Genomic DNA, 13,989 nt, shown 5'->3' on the forward strand with positions numbered 1-13,989 from the left:
GCTGGCAAATTGAGCACACATACCTAATTCTCTTCCCTATCAAGAACCCACTGAAGTGACAGAAGTTACTTAAAAATAATGGCATAAAAATTATAAATTAACTGAGGAAAAAATTAACAAACATTAGTTGTTCCTAAGTAAAACACAAAATGGAGAATCCACAAAGAGAAAAAACCAACAAATTTAGCTAAATAAAAATGTAAGATTTCTGAGAAAGAAAATCTACTATAAATAAAATTATGAGACAGGGCAGACTACAAGAAAATATTAGAGAAACACATTTTTAAAAAGGACAAATGCAAGAGTATATACAATATCTAGATATCATTAAGAAATAACTAAAAACATGGGCAAAGGGTAGAAGTAAATCAAGCATTTCACTAATATGAAATACAAAGGATCAATAAATACATGAAAAAACGCTCAGTCTAACTTGTAATCAGGGAAGTACAAATTAAAACTATCATTTTTTACTTATTAGTAAAAAAAATAGTAATTTTATCCATCTGGAAAAAAATTAATAAATTAGTAAAATAGAATAATGATCAAGAAATACTGTTAAGTTAAAAAAGTAAACTAAAGAGTGATAATCATACTTATGTTAAAAATAACATAAGTAAAATATTAATAGTGGTTATTTCTGGAGAGAGAAGTCAAAGTAGAGGGGGAAGAGGAGAAAATGAGTTTTCCAATTTTGCTCTATGAATACACATATTTCTTCAACCATTTCCAAGAGTATAACCTTCTAAAAAGTTAAAAAAGAAAAAATGAAATCATACTATTAATAGATTACAGGAAAGGGTATCAGCTGAAAAGAAATTTTGCAGGATTTTTACAAAATCTAAGTAGGCAGGATTCAAGTGACAGAAAAATAAAGCAAAGTCACAGCAAAAGATTCCCCAGATGAGTGTAATCCTTAAGACCTAGAGTCTTGGAAGCAAGGAAGAGCTGGCTGTGGAACAAACGCCAAGATCATTAAATTCAACTCATTCAGAATAGCTGGCTGATTGAGCCCTTCCCGGCCACAGGCTCAAACCCTGTCCACTGGAAGGCCTACCCCATGCAGCTATATTAAAGAAAGAGATCTGTTAGAGAACTGTGTCCAAACAGCTACTGAAGAAACCCAAACCAGCTAGGAGAAAAACCCAGCCACAATAAACGAAGGACTAAGATGAACAAAGGAAAAGATAAAGAAAATTTAGGAGTCTAAAGATAATCTAATGGGGGGCAATGAGAGGTGGGGGAGTTTCCTTGGTACCCTTAGAGACTGAAGGGGTGTGCAGCCATTGAACAAGTACACAGAGCAATGAAAAAAGACAGAGAACAGAAACGTTAGAATTTAAAAATACAGTCATCAAAAGCAAACATTCAACGGCTCCTGGAAGATAATGTTTAAAAAGTCCTCAAATGTAGAAATAAAGTAAAAATATATGTAAAATAGGCGATAAAAGTTAAGAGACGAGGATGAATGACTCACAAGTCCAACAACAACCTAACATAATCAATTCAGCAAATATTACTGAACACCTACAATGTACAAAACACTGTTTTAAACACTGAGGAAACAGCAGTGAATTAAAAAAGAAAAGTGCCTGCCTCATGTTTAAGTCTGAGGAGAGACACTATCAATAAGTACCAGGTGCTATGAAGAAACTACAGCAGGCTAAGAAGACAGCAGCAGACAGACGCTTTCACAGAATGATCACTGTGATCTGATCAGGTAACATTTGAGCAGACGCTTGACTAGTGACAGAACAAGTCAGAAAGCAAGAAAAGAGACTGTGAAGAGGGAAAATACAGAAATAAGAGTAAAAATTGATCTGAGGTGAAGAAGGTCTTCACGCCGCAAGGGCCTCCCAAGTGCAGAGCATTACACCTAAGACACAGTCTACAAAGCATCAGAACTTGAAGGTAAAAAAAAAATTCCTAAAAGTTCCCAGAGGAAAAAAACTAGATTACCAACAAAAGCTAGCCTCAAGGAATCAAGATATTATTATCAGCCACCATGGACAATATCTCCCAATGGCTAACACAACCGCAAAAAAGAGAAGTAATGAATGCCTCCTTATGGAAGGACACAACATTGTTCCTAAATATTTTTGTCAAAAAAGAGAACACAAATCTGATCAAGCCTCTACATCTAACTACCAATACACAGAAAATAAAGGAACGTTAAAAAAAACACTGGGATGCAATCAGCAAAATTCAAACTGAGAAACTTCAGCAGACACCGAGTTTCTTCAAGAAATAAACTGCAAAGAGAGGGAGAGAGATAGGGTGGGAGAAAAACGGGAAGCATAATAGATTAAAAAGAGACTATCAGGGCCGGCCCCCTGGCTGAGCGGTTTCGCCAGTTCAGATCCTGTGCTCGGACATGGCACCGCTCATCAGGCCATGTTGAGGCGACGTCCCACATGCCACAACTAGAAGGACCCACAACTAAAAAAAATATACAACTATGTACCAGGGGACCTCTGGGAGGAGAAGAAGAAGAAGAAAAAAAACAGACTGGCAACAGCTGTTAGATCAGGTGCCAATATTTAAAAAAAAAAAAAAAAAAAAGAGAAGGCTAGGCAAGTGTAGCTTTCCTTTTAAAAAGAAAGAGAGACTATCAACCAGGTGCAATGTTGGGACTATATCTGGACCCCAATTCATACAAATAAAGTTTAAAAGATATTATAAGACAATCCGAGAAACCTGAACACTGGTTATCTGAGGATTAAAAATCCTTAGATCCACTATTCCACAACCCCTAATGAAATAATGGATCTAGACCATAATCACAGCTACTAAAACCATTAGTCTCAGGTTGACAACACCTGAGCTAATGGATCAATCTTAGTATCACAATACCACCGATGAATACAACTAGGTTAAATTTGAACACTTTCTGAATATCTGATGCTATTAAGACATGTTACTTTTTAAGGTATTGTGGCCATGTTTAAAAAGAGATCTCTTGTCTTTAAGAGATGCATACATACTGAAATATTCACAGATGAACCAAAGAGATGTTTCGGATTTGCTTTAAAATAATCTAGTGGTGTGAAGCAGGTAGGAGTACAGATGAAAAAAGATTAGCCACAGGTGGATAATTGCTGAAGATGGAGCTGAGTCATGGGAGTTATGTTCCTACCTTCTTTCCTATTTTTGTTTGAAATTTTCCAAGACAAAAAGTTTTTTTAATAAAAGTTGATTTCTACTTAGAAATCTGAAACATTTTTGAAAATATTTAAAAAAAATATCTATCTTGGAGGAGAACATGAGAAAACTGAAATCCAATACTCCTATCAAGCAAACATAGAGCTGATTACTAAAATGGCTAGACTACTTCACTTTGTTTTCTCCTTCAACTCGTTTTTCTCCTCTGATTTTAAAGTTATTCACTTTCACTGGTTACGCCATTTAGACTGACACGTTTCACCATCCTTCTCTCTAGATCCTGAATCTCCACAGCCCCAGTGTTACTGACCTATTGGAATCTCATTCGTAACGAAGTCTACGATGCACTAGACAGCAATGCTATGCCTCTGTGGATTTCTTTTCTTAGACAAGAAAAAATTTTGGTTTTATTAAATTTTAATTTGTCAACAACACACTTCTAATGTATTCTAACTGTAGAAAGTCAGCTTGATAACTCTTAACAGTTTTAGTGAATTCCAGCCTTTTTAAGAAACCAACACTTTATTTTCTGAAAAGGAAACAACTGTTCTTTTAATGTGTAAGAACAATGTTTTCTGTAGAGGCCTTAAATCTTCCTCTCAGCAAAATTAACAGAACGTGGCTATTTTTTTGTCATGTAGTGTTTTAAACTATTGATTTAAATTTGAGTGCATCATGTTGACCCTCATATTCAAAACTTAATCATGGCATAACTGTTACTGATAAAGAAGAAAATGCAAACAATTTAATATAGAAACCTGTCTAGTATTCCACCAAAACTCCACTGACCTTCTGGATAATGTGAGTGTCTACTAGCCTGTAAACCTAACTTTTAAGAATCTCAAATCCAGAGATGTCTCCAAGAGTCAATAAATACTCAGTATCTATTACATATGTCATGATGGTGCTGTAAAAGCCACAGAAGAGGTAGGCCTTACAAAATACCACAGCTGGGGTAGATTAAATATTTGTGGCATGATTAAGACAGTTTTTGCCCTTGTGGTGCTTATGTATGCTTAAAATATGGACATATTTTAAAGTGCTAAATTGTGCAAAATGAAGAATAACAGAATTTCAGAGTGCGTAAGGCACAGGGAAAGTCACGGAGACCTTCAGAGACACAGGATATGCTGTAGGTGTTAGAGTGTAACAGGTGATACTGACAGAGGAGGAGACTGCAAGTGTGAGGGACACAATGGACAATGGCAAAGTGCTGCAACTCAGCTCAGCATAAGAGGATGTGAGCCTAACAGAATAAAATGCACATGTGAGCATACAGAAAAGTGCAGTGTCCAAAATTACTGCCTCTGAAGACTGCACTATTCTAGGACAACAGCACAATAGGGACCGCCTCCTGCCAGCCTTTTACAATGGATCAGGTAAGTGAATATTTTGGGGACACACTGGGGCACAGTAACAGGCTGACATGTGAGAGGTTTTCTCTAGCAGTGTGGAAGTAAACAGAAAGAAAACCTTTAAAAATGTCATTTACCATTTATCCTACCATTTGATTAAAGAGGTTTCTAACAGAATAAAGTTTGATATCAAAATCTAGGAAGAAATTTATGAAAATGCACAAAGGGGAAAAAATGAAGACAAAATAGCTATTTCAGTATTTACAAGTAGTGGAATTTAGAATCAGGCAACTTTTTCCCCCGAAGATCTAATGGAACTTATTCATTTAAAAAGGCCTCACACTCATATTTTCTGCTGGTAAAATCTCAGTGCTCCACAATCTGCTCATCCAAGGAAGGTGTGCTCAAATTCACTGTCTGCTTCACAAACTGTCATGTTTCCTGTGGCAATGCTTTTGCTTAAATATAAATACATGCTTAGAAAGAATTACTAAAGACTTGATTCTAATTTTAGAAAATGTAAATGTACCTTTTGTAGACTCATGATGATGGTAAGCAGCCATCATTATCATTATGCCAAAAAAGTGGTGGTATACTCTACAAAACAAAGAAATCCTACCCTAAAACTAAAAATACTTTCATTAAAGAAGTAGGAAAAATAATAAAAACTATCAGTTTCATCCTAATTATTTCCATAAAAGAAAATACGTGAAATGGGGAAGTAGCGGGAGCCCTTGGAAAAAATAACTATTGTCACCTTAGAGTGTATGATAGTGAAAGTGGAAAATGCCATAAAAAGGGGCCTGTATGTTTTTAAAATGGTCAGAGAAAACACATAATCTCATGAGGAGGGATAGCTGAAGAATGCAGAAAGATGCTTAAACATAAAACTCGGTCCAAACATTCATTATCCAAATGAGGAAATATCCAGAGACATAGAAGCTACAGAGGAATCTGTATGATGACCACATATTTTATAAAGGGCAAACAATCAACTATTAATATAAAAGACTAGTATGAATCTGTACAAGTAAGATAAACAAAGCTAGAGGCTAAGCGAAACAAAGAAAAATGACTCAGTTTTGTTAAGACCAGAAAGATAAACAAGCTCAGAACCAACATACTCTGGGGTAGGTGGTAGAATAATAGTGGGCTGAAGTACCTAATACTCTATTTTGCTTCCATCTTCTCTATTAAGAATAATGTACATATTGGACAGGGTAGAAGAGAAAGAAGGAGTTCTTTCATTCATCTATCCATCCACTCACACATTCAAAAAAATTTGAGTACCCACTACAGACAAGCACTAAAGATCTAATCCTTTGCCCCACAGAAGCTCTCCATTTCAAGGGGATCGTCACATATAAACAAATAGAAATACCACAGAATGGGACGCTACTTAGGGGTAAGGACCATGTCAAATTACTATGTAGGTACTCATAAATGTTTCTTGAATTGAAACGATTACTACTAGGCAGTGTTATAACAGAAGTAAATAAACAGGCAATAGCGGTATGAACTAAGTGATAATCAATCCTACAATAAGGCATCAAGAGGTGAGGTAAGCAGATGCAGGTTAGGGAAGGCCTCACCGATTTGGAGATGTTTGATCTTAAAGAACAAGTGTTTAACCTAAATAAGAGTACACCACTGGTGTGAAGAGTACAAATCTGCGACTTGAACAAACCGCATGATGGGCATTTAAAACGTGTAGTCACAACTGATAGATTTCCATTTATTTTCTGAGAGAGGCTGGGAACTAGATTCATGATAGAACAACATAGTTATTGTTTTCAAAAGAAGGTAACTTCCACTAGACTACAGTACAGTACACCTGACATCAATTCTTAGTAGAATTCTAGGTTTATTAAGAGGTTTCTGAGCTCTGATAATAGTAGTGCTAATTAGTTTAGACAGATCAGGTAACATGATCAGGGATCTGAATGATGTGTGGAAGACTCATGTGGTTATCTTGGAGTGGAGCAGCAGGCAGAGGGAACGGCAGAAGCAGAGTCCCTGACACAGAGCACTTGGAGAGCTGGGGGAAAGCAAGGAGGAAGGAAGAGAGTGGGCAAGTGGGGAGTGACGGGGCCTATCACCCTAAGGCTGCAATGGCTGTAAGAAGCAAGCACTTTAGATTCTGTTTTGAGATGGGAAGGCTTTGATAAGAACAGTGACAGGACCATTCTTACAGTTTAAAATAATCATCCAGACTGCCGTGTGGAAAAGAGACTACAGGGGAGCACAGACAGAAACAGAGGGATCAGGATGCTGTAAGAATCAATGCCAGAACAATATGGCTAAGAAGAGGTATGAAGTGGCTGCACTCTGAATATTCCGAAAATAGAGCTGACAGGATTTACTGATGGAGATGAAAGTAAGGACTCAAGAATGACTCCAAAGTTCTTGGCCTGGACACCCAGAAGAATGTAAGTGCTATTTATTGAGATGGAGAAGAATGTAGGAAAAGCAAGGTTTTTTGAAGTCTGTTTATTTGTTGCTTTTGAGAGGGGGAGATCAAGGAAGGATCTAAAATTCATTCTAGGACATTAACTTAAGATGCTTATTGAACATCTAACAAGTAAGCTGGATATACAAGTACTGGAAAGAGGTCTGAATTGCAGAAATAAATTCATAGCTGCCAGTCCCAGAACTACAGAAGATGACCACCTGGGAATATAGAAAAGAAAAAAAGTCCAAAGAATAAGTCCTGGGGCACTCACCCTTCAGCAGCTGGGTGGAAGGGAGCATAATGCAAAGGGGACTGAGAAAAGACGACAGTGCCAGGGAAGAAAGAACAATCAGTGGTGTCAAACATGGCTACCAGGTCAAGATGAGGACTCAGTGCTGACCTTCAGATACAGTGGATGTGAAAAATTAACTTACACATCTGTTTTCCTTTACTAGACAAGTTCTCTCCAAGGTGGGCCACATTTTATTTATCTTTCTATCCCTGGTGCCTAGCACAAAACAATTAGCTTGTTGGCATAAAAGATCAGCTTCAAAATTTGAAGAGACGTCATTTAGAAGAGGTATAAAATTCATTTTCTACAATCCAAAGGACACAGAAGGACCAATGAGTAGAAGTTACATAAAGGCCGACTAAGGATCAGTCTAGAAACACTTTCACCAATTAGAGACAACAAGGATGATACCGGGGACATGAAGCAGAAAACACAACAATAATGACGGCAGAAATAATTATAACAAGAGCTGGTATCTATTGAGCACTTACTATGTACTAAGCACTTCTCTAAAGCACTTTACACATATTAACTCATCTAATCTCTATGATAACATAATGGAAAAAGCATTTATATTCATTATCTCCATTTTATAAACGAGGAAACATTTTTAGAAAGTTTACCTGAGGAACAGAGAGTTTAAGTAACTTGCTCTAGTTCCCACAATTAAAGTGGCAGAACCAAAATTCAAACCCAAGTATATTTCAAAAACCTATGCATTTAAACATTTTATACTGCATTCCAGATCTTAACAGAATCAGAAGGATCACAGAAGTTCACAGATTAGAATGCTGCTTCTGGCTGAACAGACCTTCTTACAGGTCCCTCAAACCCACTTGAATAAATATAACATGTAGGAGACACAGACCTAAAAGATATGCATTAAATATGAATAAATATTAAGAGAAAGCTAAGAGAAGCCACAGACTGAGAGAAACTATGTGCACAATACATCTGATAAAGGACTGTTATCCAAAATATATAGATTTCTTTTTTTTTTTAAAGATTGGCACCTGAGCTAACAACTATTGCCAATCTTTTTTTTTTTCTGCTTTTTCTCCCCAAATCCCTCCAGTACACAGTTGTAGATTTTTCAGTTGTGGGTCCTTCTAGCTGTGGCATGTGGGACGCCATCTCAGCATGGCCTGACGAGCAGTGCCATGTCTGTGCCCAGGATCCAAACTGGCGAAACCCTGGGCCACCAAAGTGGAGCGTGCGAACTTAACCATTTGGCCACAGGGCCAGCCCCATAAAGATTTCTTAAATCTCAACAATCAGAAAACAAACAATTCAATTAAAAAATGGGTAAAAGATCTCAAGAGACAAGTCACCAAAGATATACAGACAGCAAAGCAGTATATGAAAAGATGCTCCACATCATCTTTCACTAGGGTACTGCAAAGTAAAACAATGAGAACCACTACACACCCATGAGAATGGCAAAAATCCAAAACACTGACAGCACCAAATGCTGGCAAGGATGTGGACCAACAGGAACTCTCATTCACTGTTGGTGGGAATGTAAAATGGTAAAGTACTTTGACAGTTTGGCAGTTTCTTACAAATCTAAACTTGGTATTTACCCAGAAATGAAACTCAGTATGTATCAACTATATGATGTGGCAACCAAAACTGCTAATCAAGTCATAGACTAGAGTGTGGGATATGTAAAAAGTTCAAGAACTGCTAACAAAATCTGACTTCAAGCTAGTGTTCACTATCTGTCCTTCGGCAGAAGCACTTCTCTATCAGGAGGCACTTTTCCTAACAAACTGGACAAGAACATAATGACCAAAAAGCATGGTGGATCCAAAGGGAATCCAACACCTGATGAAAGTTTGGACTACGTAATCTCCAAAGCATCTGGCCTCAGAAAGAGTCTGTCTAGGATCCTATGAAATACATCACCAGACAGAAGGTTTAAAATGGGTATAATCTAAAGAAACATGGCAATAAACATTTCTCTCAAAATAACAGAATCAAATTCTTTGTAATTTCATTCTTGATAAAACACATGCAGGGTATCATGCATCCAAAAGCCTTGCCGGTTTACTCTTTAAAAAAATGCAGAAAAGTGTCACATTTAAATGCAACAGAGGGGCCCTCAAAATGTACAGAAACAGTGAGGGCTGATCCGCCATACAAAATGTAATTTTCACCCTTTCATTCAACTACCACTCACAGAAAGAGACAAATTAAAAAGCAGGGAGCATTCTGTTTGGTGTCACTGCTGGTAATAACTTGTGAAAAAGCTCAAAGGAATGAGAAAAGAAATGTAAATTCTTAAGTCACACTAGTGGTTATACCACAACCTCTTTTTCCTTCACCAACTGCTGAGCTAGATATCCTTTCCCCACAACGGGTTTTTTAAAAATCCTTTAAAGAAGTTAACTTGTGTTGAGAAGCTGTATTCTGTGAATACTCCTTTGTTAGAGCCAGTCAAGGAGATAATCACGGGCTAGGAAGACAGGAATTAGCCTCAAACTTTGAGAACAAATTAGTGGTACACATGTGTTTCTACCCGCTATTTCCCACTCCAGACAGCCTCGAAACCCTTTCCTTTCAGTCTCCCCACAGCTCGCTAACATCCATGCCTGCAGTTTAGGTCTTCAAAGAAAGAGGCAGCACAGAGTTCACCTGCCAATCCAGAGATTTCTATGGTAACAGACAGAGCAGGCATGTGAAACTGCTGGCCTACAGATGCTGCTTGATTAACTGATGATCTTCACTCTCTTCTCCTTTACAAAGCAATGAAAGTCCCTGATGGCATTTTTCTCATTATTTTTTAAAGTTTTTATAACTTGCATGTATTCCTTCAGCTATGGCTGTGAAGTTCTTCCAGTAAACTCATCTCCTTTTGAACTGCAAATTCCTTTCTTCATTCATTCTGACTCTAGTCCCTCCACTTACCCACTTTTGCTTCTCCTGGTGCAGTAAAACCTTAGAACAACAATAGCAACGGGAACAAAAATTACTTGGATTTTTCCATTTTAAGAATTCGAAAGGTCTCATACAGTTTTATATTCAAAACCTTTGTGCTATGATGGCAAAAATCTATCACATTTAATTTTTTAGAAGTAATGAGTGAATAAGATATGGCCATCACCAATTCCTTATCATAGCCTAAAAGAGTGGTCTCTCAAGTTCATCATCTATATAAACCTATGAAAGAAAACATTTTTGAGTGTCTGTTTCAGTACCTATAAGTACTTTTTATTTACTTATAAATTAATATGTACTAGTACAATAAATTAATACATACTATTATGATAATATACATATAATCAGAAATTTACTTTAGAAGTTCTGGTATTTTCTTCCTGCATTTTCTGGGAGTATGTATAATCACACTTTGGTGACTCTAGTCTGAAAGGCTGAAAGAAGCACATAGAAAATATCTATTCTAAACTTTCATCACATAGTTTAACCACTGATAAACATTTTTACCCTATTAAAGTCTACCTTTCAACTTCTTGAAGCTCTTGTTAACAAGATAATTTTTAAAGCTGTCTATTATTCACTAACTTGTGAACCAGAAAACCAAAACATAATGGCATGAGGCAACTACATTATTTTTTTTTAAAAAGTGGCAAGATTTGAGCCTAACCACAGCAAAACTGTGCGTATTTTTGGTATGCTTGCTTATCTTTCTCTAATAGAAGGAAAGAATAATTTTCACGAGCAAGCTAATGTAAAAGATTCAGAGTAAGATGTAGTAAATGTCTTATTGATTTTTATCATTTTAGATACCATATGGTTACACTATTTCTGTTTATGACCGTATTCAAATGAATGCATTTCAAGGAACCATGATAGAGCTTAAAGACTAAATCAAGCATCTTCTCTTTTCCCCTAATAGAACAAAAAATGTAAAGAGAGAAAAAAAAATTGTATATTTCACTCTGCTTCCATTAAACAACTTAAGAAAACAGTTATTAAGCATTCTTCCCAAGCGCAGACACTGCTCTAGGCGCTGGTCTTTACAAAATCTGACAGCTAAAAAGGAACTTCAAGATCAGGGCCAAACGTCCAAACATTGCTTGAATCTGCTCGACAACAGCACCACCAAGTGGTGGTTAACGTAAACTATGTTCAAAACTCTTCAGCAACAGGAACCACTCAGAAGGCAGCCCACTGTATTTTCTATTTCTGATTATTTGAAATACAAAAATAGAACCAAAATATGTCTAATGACAACTTTATCTATTTTATCCAAGAAGTAATGCAAACATAACACCTTAATTCTTGAAGTTACAAAGGAGAATAATTTGCAAAATTACACATATCCCCAGATGTAAACTTTAAAGAAACAATTTTAATAGACATTATTTCACTACTTAATGTCTTAAGCAAATTTTCTTATTTATAGATAAATATATAGGAAGAGAATTTAATAATAATAGCAGAGATTTTTTTGATATTTTAAAAATATTTTCTAAAAATTAAATACCTTTGACAAATAGCAGTGTTCATTTTTTTAAACTATGGCACAAATGACCTATTTAGAAAATTTGTGTAAACCATTCTTATTTTAAAAGCTGAGTTAAACCTTTCAATAATTCAAGCCTGAAATCCCCCAGGAAATTAACGTAAGATCGCAGGATCGCATATGTGTATGTGCCTATGCACACAAACACAGCTGTGCATCTCTAGGGCAAAATTGTAACTGCTGTTTCTTACACAACTGCCCTCTTGCTAAAAATGAATGACTTAGGAAGCTAATGCTAACAGAAGAGCTTCTATTTTACTACAGTACCAATCAATCAACCAAGAGATTATATTCACATTTAAATAATGTTCCCAGTGAAGGCAGCCCCTCAGGCACTAGTCCATTATGAAGGGGTGAGAGAAGCTAGAGTACACTCTGATACTCATCTTCAGTGCAGGTAGTGTCATAAATGATATTTCCCATCAACAAGATGAACAAAACCAGTACTAGACAAAGAAATGCCAATTTCAATCTAAGTAATTCATAGTTAATATATCTCAATATTGAATAATTTAGCAGAGAAGCTGAAAAAACTGAAAATATAATTTAAATAACTTGTCAGTATCATACACCATCAATAGGTCATATAATAAAATTTATTTTATTCTAGAAGAGCAAACAGAAAATTCAGTGCTGCTTTACATTTTGGTCCACTGAACAAAGGCTTACTTTAGTACTAAATAAGCTTTGATGAATTTTCTTACATAGTCAAGTCATTAAATAAAATGACTATGCATTCACAAGGAGCATTATATTGTTTTTATTGAGCTCACTGTGACCAAGAATAGCTAGCTATGCAAGAAAAGTTAGAGATAATATTAAATCGATTTTGAAAGTTTTGCATATTGACAATATTAGTTCATTTAGAAAAAAGGCAATAATCTTTACTGAGCCTACCAGGATTTCTATTTCCTGGCATACCTCAGCTGCTTGGGTGACTCAGGGCAAGTTTCTTACTATCTGGTTCAGATTTCTGATACACTGATATTTATCTGGAAGATGTTCTACACAATTGAATCTTCTAGATAACTTATGTTTATCCCATTATGCAACAAAACATTTTATACTTTAACCATTTTTATAGACATGTTTCTAAAAGACTTCACTTACTTCCCTGCTTTCTTACAAAAAGAGCTGGAACTTAACCATTTCCTACAGATTTAGTCCAACATGAACGTGAAGTACACTGCACAATGGTACTGCTGTGCTCGATCTTACGTTTTCGCACCTCTGCTGGCTGTTGCTTCTTGATGCCAGTGTGTTCTTGATATTTCTGCCACCTCGGTGAGAACCTAGGAGAAGTCTCTCAAGTCCCCAAAGTATAAAAGACCTGCACTTTGTGATACCTGGCTACCCTGAGCTCTTTTTTCCTCCTCTTTGCCTCCCTGGTTAGTTCTCAAATGACTGAAGTTGCCCTAAGAAAATCACAGCAAGCTAGGCTGATGACACTGTAAAGGGAGCTCCAAGGAGCACCAGGTGCCTGAACATGGGAGCAGGAAAACCTCTTCTCTTAGAGGGCAGCACTGGCAATCTGGACAACGAGGTCTCTGTTCCTTTTTCCCTAGGAAGTGGAAGCAAGCTGCCCATTCCAGCCTTTTCCATCCTTTCTATGACATTTTTCTCTCTTCAGATGATCGAATAGCATACTCTCCACACTGCCTGCTCCTTTGATGCAGCGTAGAAACAAAGGCAGAAACAACAGCAGTACTGTTCTTATACATGGGGTGCAAGAGTCACATGACCACGACTACATCATATGAAAACCATGAGTGCTTACCATGTATTATATGTGACAAATAAACGTAAATGAAACTACGAATCTGAGTTTATGTCTGTGGGGGGTGCTCAGAAGCAGTCAGAATACAAAGATATAATCTTGCCTGGTTATTTAAGAGGCTAACACAACAGGACTTCTGAAAAGCATGACAATTCTCAAAAGTATCAGAAATATTTATAAACCACAGAGCACAGAAGTAGAATTACAGAAAACCTAGATTTTGCTCTCTCTACATATAAATTGAATGAATCACAAACTTAACTATCCAACTTTCCTTCACTTTGTTAATTAACTATTAGTAATACATACCAGTTTAAAAAAAGAAATTCTGCCTAAATAAATGGATGGCCTGCTTCTCTCTACCAAATGAGTTCCTATGACTCAAGTTTCAGAGAAACTATTCTAAGCCATCGAAGATTAGCTGCTTCCAGAATAAATAACACAACTCTCTTGGCTTCAACA

At 36.5% G+C, this 13,989-nt stretch overlaps 1 protein-coding gene across 1 annotated transcript in view; it reads right to left on the reverse strand.

Annotated features, from left to right (window-relative positions):
• CAAP1 (caspase activity and apoptosis inhibitor 1) overlaps positions 1-13,989 on the reverse strand; it is a 53,577-nt gene that overhangs the window by 7,931 nt on the left and 31,657 nt on the right. The window lies entirely within an intron of this gene.

The sequence above is a fragment of the Equus asinus genome, chromosome 23 (assembly GCF_041296235.1).
Source record: "Equus asinus isolate D_3611 breed Donkey chromosome 23, EquAss-T2T_v2, whole genome shotgun sequence".
Lineage (NCBI taxonomy): Eukaryota > Metazoa > Chordata > Mammalia > Perissodactyla > Equidae > Equus > Equus asinus.